Genomic DNA, 5,979 nt, shown 5'->3' with positions numbered 1-5,979 from the left:
TGAACTATGGAGCAGCAGCTTTGTGCTGGAAACAATCATCTGACACTGAGATCAGGAAAGTGAAGTGAAACTTTGAGCAGGAAGGGAGGTGTTTGTGGGGAAACTGGGATGAAGCAAAAGCAGAAATGGAGTCTGGACTTTAGAAACATGTAGGAATGTTTCTTGGAGGCTTTCTGTCCTGTTACTGAGTGCAGCATTAAAATGATGTTTCTATTGTAGTGACACTTTAACCTGGTTCCACTGCAGATCACAGAAACACTCAGAAGTTGTTTTTAGCTGAGCTGTGTCATTAATCCAATCTGAAGTGAACAGTTTGCTGCAGAGCAGGAAGCCTCTTCGTGACAAACTCATGTTACACTTTATCAGCGCCTTGTTTTGTTCTTCTACTTGTTTTAACTGTAAACTTTGACTTCCTGTCTCACTACAGTGAACTGCTCCTCTTTAATGATTTGTTTGGAGCTGATTTTACGCATTCATTTAGATGAAATAAGTTCAAACGTGTTTGCATGAAATGCATCATTATTCTATAAATATAAAAATTTCAACTGATTCTATAAATGCTTGGTCTGCAGAAAAAGAGCCGATGTACAAACTGCAGCTGATTGTTTCCACGCAGCAGACTGGATTTACTCCAGCTCACAGCTCCAACATTACAGCCATTTTAAATTCAAACACTTTCATCAGCCTGAATTTCAAACATCATCACTTAAACACTGAGTCACAGTCAGCTGACTGTTCCTGTAGATGGGGTAAAAACGCAGCTACAGTAATGTCGAAGATTTGAACATTAGTTAGCTTTTTTCCACACAGATAATAAGAACATGAGGGCAAAGCTCAAACTGAGCCAAATAGCCTGTTCCTGTTCCAACATGACTGTGCACCAGTGAAGAAAGTCCATAGAGACAAGGATGAAAGAGTTTGGTGTGGAAGAACACCTCTGGGATGAATTAGAGTGGAGACTTTGAGCCACGACTCTTCATCCAATTGCTCTCACACTTGCTCTTCTGGAAGAGTGTTAAAAAATTTCCATAAACACTCCAAATCTTGTGGAAATCCCTTCTAGAGGAGGAGAAGCTGTTACCGCTGTAAGGGTTGGGCAGACATCACATTAAGATGGATTAAGAACAGTATGTCTTTCAAGTTCATTTTTGTGTGTCATAAAAAAATAACACCTCCTTAAACTCATGTTAAAATGTTAAAAATAGAAAAAAAAGATGTTCATAGGTTTGACAAAAAAAGTTTTGCTCTCACTGACCTATTTAAATGTTATTAAGGCTTAATAAAACTTTAATAATATTAAACCGACTAAACGAATAAACAACTGCGGGGAAGGCAGCGGCGGCGAGGAAACCGGTCCGGAGGCTGACCGCGTGGGAGGCAGCAGCGGCGAGGAAACAGGTCCGGAGGCCGACCGCAGGGAAGGTTGCGGCGGCGACGAGGCAGTTCAAGTGACCGACCGTGCTGACGGCAGTGGCGGCGCCCGAGCAGGTCCGGAGGCTGGCCGCGTGGAAGGCAGTGGCAGCAGCGACCTCATTCAGGGGGCCGCCCTCGACGGCGATGACGTCCCGCCAGAGGCCTGGAAAGTGGCTGGCAGAGGTGAGGTGATCCAGGCCGAGCTGGATCAGACGGCGATGTAGCAACCGCAGGACCAGGTGAGGATGATGACGACGGGGCTGCCGCAGGCGAGGATGATGACGACGATGAGGGTGATGCACTAGATGGCGGTGCGGAAACAGTAGATGATGGAACTGCAGGCGACAGTGATGGCCAACTAGTCCCATGGTCCGAAGAAACAGAAAAAGTGTCTTTTTCACTCACTGCAACCGGCTGTTCAGGAGTACCAGCATCTGGCTGCAGAGAGGAGTGCCGGTGAAGTGGATGCCGTTTCCTCCCAGGAGAGGGAATTCAGGCGATGGAAGAAGTGGGAGATGGTTCATGCCCTGGAGGACGGGGCAATGGCCCCCCACACCCTCTAGCAGATCATTACATAATTACATCATTACATGAAGGAACCTTTTTAAAAAAAATCAAGCGCGTCCATGCTCACAGGTGTACACACGGGTGCTCACACACACAAACTACACCCTTTTTGGCTCCTACCTCAAAGCACACTGTGCGCTGTCGATCTTACGTGCTGCACAATAATATTCACATAGATTATTGTGATGATGTTGTTTATTATATTGCGCTGTCGATTAACATTATTATAATGTTTAACATTTAGTATTTACTGTCATATTCCCATATATCATTGTGATGTTGTTTATTCTATTACCCTCATTTTCTTCTGCTTGTTTTCTTTTTTCTTTCTCAACAGGTGATCCAGGTGATTGATATATGTATTTTTTTGTCTGCTTACTCTGTTGTGTTTTTTTTTTTGCCCTTTTTTCCCCCATCCTTCTTCTGGGCAAAAGGAGGGAGACAGCTGGGAGAAATTAGGCTAACGAGACAGGGGAGAAGTAAAACTGAGCACACTGACATGAGACATGAACTTTCAAAGTAAAACAAGAAACGAAACAGTGTTTTTACCACAGACCTGATCAGCTGATTACGACTGCATCATGAACAAAATCTCCATTATTCTGATGTGTTTTCAGTTTAGTTGATAAGTGAATTTTGAGATCATTGCTTTCAGCAGAGTAACATGATTCAATTATAACTCCAAGTGTCAACACACAACCATGGAACCATGACGTGATGCTGCAGATCTTTCTGTTTCAGAGTTATCATAAGACAACAGAATGTGCATGTAATCAGTCATGTGAGAGCAGCTCGTCAAAGGGTCTCCTGCTGACATTAAGTGGGAGGAAATGTTGTTGTGAAACAGGAAGCACAGCAGAGACAAAGCAGGTAAATGGAGTCAGAGGACAGACTCCATCATGATTCTCAGACTCACTGGTCTCTGGTTTGTGGTGGGTCAGTTCCCCATCTGGAAGTGCTGATCTCTGTCCTCTGTCTGTCTATCTGTGTTGTTTTACTCAACCTGCTGTCACTACTCATCCAGCCACTAGGTGTCCTCACACTCCACCTCTCAGTCACCTGACTCCCACAGCGCCCTCACCTGTTTTCACTTCCCTGCTTTTCCTCAGAGGATTTAAAGCTGCCATCTTGTTCTTGTTTCTTCGTGATGTTCAGCAATTTCTTCTGGTTTTCAAATCTTCTGGGATCCTCAGGCTGGGAATTCCAGTCATGATATCTTGAGCGCAAAGGCCGGATCAGCTTTAGTGACTAAACGAGTGTTTGGGAGCATTAACGAGGCCACGCCAGAAAATCTGAGGCAGCGAGCGGCTCATGGAGTCAGCATCTCTGATACAGGCAGGAGTCTGACCATGGAGGGCTTTAAAGATAGGTCTTTTTTTGGATATCAATGAAAAATCCTCATCAATACAAAGCAGCAGACATCAGCAGCATCAAATTAATGATCAATAGCTATAAACAGACATATAACAGACATATAACTTCCCCTTTCTGCAACACCTTCCATGCATGTCAGGAGTTTTCCTGTATTGCTGTACAGCTTCCTTGTTTCATGTCCAATAACAATAAATGAAGAGCTAATAAAGAGCTATTCTATTGTAAAATGCTGAGATGATTATTAGACAGAAGCCAGCGGCTCACCAAAAGCCTGCATTGCAAATCTATATGAAAGTAATCTATGCTCATATATGGCAAAATCCTTTAAGTGTCACTGTGTTTTTCATCTGTGCTCTTGTTGGTTGGACAAGTTTGTAAATGACAAAGAGCTCAGTGGACTTTGCATCCATCAAATCCTGTTAGATGTTTGTTTTTCCTTCACAGCTTTGTGATGAAGGCTAAAGAACAGAGATATGAACTATTGCCAATATGAATCCTGATGCATGACGTGGGCACAGACCCACCAAAGCAACACTCAGCTCACCTCATTCCAGGCGCTTGTCTGCTGGAGACCATGAGCCTTGTTAGTCCCACATTAGCACCGTGGTAGGAAACAGCCTCCATCATTTCATTAGATCTGAATTTGGACTGTTTCCCTCTGGATGAGAACCAAGTCTGTCAAATCTATTGATCCAACACAAACTATCAAACACATTGGCTCACAGTCAGATTGGCTTTGTATGGATGGTGTAACAGGGGCTGGGAAAGGATGCTGAAAGCTGAATATAATACAGAACAATAACAGGACATATAATCATGTAGCAAACATGATCTTCAACAGGCACACTTCTATTATTCATGATCACAAAGAACTTGTGCAGCCCTGATATCAGCCCTAATATATGAGTGTGTTTGCCCAAAGATTGAAACAGCATCAACATGACAGCTGTAAGAAATCTTCTCTCAGCCTTGTTTGGCAGAAGATCCCTGCAACAAAGATTGTAGCTGAAAGATGACGTGTGTAAAGTTTGTCTTTGGGAGGGTTGAGGCTGTTTTTAGACCTTTGATAGTTTCAATCCAGTTCTGAAAGACAGAAATAAAAACAACATCATTAAGATCAGATCATGGAGCTGTTTCCTGCCTTGTTTCTAGCTTCACATTACAAGACTTTACTACAATAAAGATGCTAACATGTATCTGTAGGAACAACATCATTGAATCTAGAACAACTGGAGCCAAACCAGTGGCTCTGCTGGGATCACTGGTGAGCCAACACTTCCTTGTTGATGCAGATTTCAGGGCTTCCTGTTGCTCCTCCGTTATAACTGTTCTCTCTTCTCAACACATGATGACACAAAGGAATCAGCAGTGACGAAGATGATGCTGAAGCACACATTTCACACATATAACAGAGCAGTGCAGTTACACACACCTCTGCTTGACATTAGGCCTCAAACAAAGACACAAAACACTAACTTGACTCTAAATAGAAGAAACTGGCAGCTTTTTCTGTTCTGTGCTTATATTTGACACACATGCTTCTCTTTGTGCAAACACACATCGCACTATAAGGGTAACCTAGCACACAATGATTGGACAGCACAGTGATGATGCTGGGAGATCCTATACGAAGCAACACAGAAACACTGAGAACTTTAAACATTGATTATATTGAGATAAGCAGCCGACCCAGTCTAGATAAAGGCGAGCAGCTGGGACCGCTGCTGCACCAAAAACAGGTTTCAGTGTTTCCATGTGTGTGTGTGTGATGTCTTTACTTATACTGGTCAATAGACTTTAGTCAACACATGATTGAAAGGTGTTACACATGAAATAAAACCAGTGTTTCATCTTTATTCCTCTGAAGCAGCTGCATTATAACCAATCTGCTCCTTTGTGGCCTTTAAAACAGCTTAAATAACTGTTGTTATATTTGTTTCTGCTCCTCTTGGACAGACGACTCTTAAAAAGACATTTTTGAATTTCAATGTGACTTTAACTGGATAAATATGGGATATATAAACGTCTGCAACAAACTGATTCCAGCTTCTATCTCATGATAGGAATGTTTTTGTGGCTCAAGATGACCTGATATCTTTCATGATGGAGACATTTGACACATGTTTCACATATTATAGACCAACAAGTTATTCATAGCAGTTTAAATACGGGGAGTCACTTTTGGGCCCAGCAGATAAAACAGAGCCAATATTTCCTTCTTTATTTAAGTGACGTGTGTCACAGATGTGACCTAGTAAAGTGTAACTGAACATTAGTAACGTTATTAACACTCTCAGCTCGTCCTTGTTCCAGACCTGAAGATCCTCTTCTTTCATTCAGCAGCAGCTTCAGGTCTCTGATGGTCCAGGCTTGTTGTTGGGAAACAGCCCTGCTGGGATGATGGTGTCCTCACAGAAACAGTCAGTGATGCTGTTGATCTCCATCACAGAGCACGTCCCAGTCTGCAGTCTCAGTCCTGCAGGGCCTCGCTGGCTTCCTGACTCCACCCAGTCAACAACAGGAAGTGTTTGCAGGAACAAAGTGAGGCTGTGGTCAAACAGGAGTTTTTATCTCCTGGCTCTGACTCTCACTGCGGCCCCGCTGCTGTGTCAACATGTGTTTGTG

The 5,979-nt window shown here is 43.1% G+C and overlaps 1 protein-coding gene across 1 annotated transcript in view; it reads left to right on the top strand.

Annotated features, from left to right (window-relative positions):
• The window catches only part of LOC134620315 (NACHT, LRR and PYD domains-containing protein 12-like), a 290,226-nt gene that overhangs the window by 133,204 nt on the left and 151,043 nt on the right, over positions 1 to 5,979 (top strand). The window lies entirely within an intron of this gene.

Source organism: Pelmatolapia mariae, linkage group LG3_W, assembly GCF_036321145.2.
Source record: "Pelmatolapia mariae isolate MD_Pm_ZW linkage group LG3_W, Pm_UMD_F_2, whole genome shotgun sequence".
Classification (NCBI taxonomy): Eukaryota; Metazoa; Chordata; class Actinopteri; order Cichliformes; family Cichlidae; genus Pelmatolapia; species Pelmatolapia mariae.
This window is presented reverse-complemented; position numbering and strand designations above follow the sequence as displayed.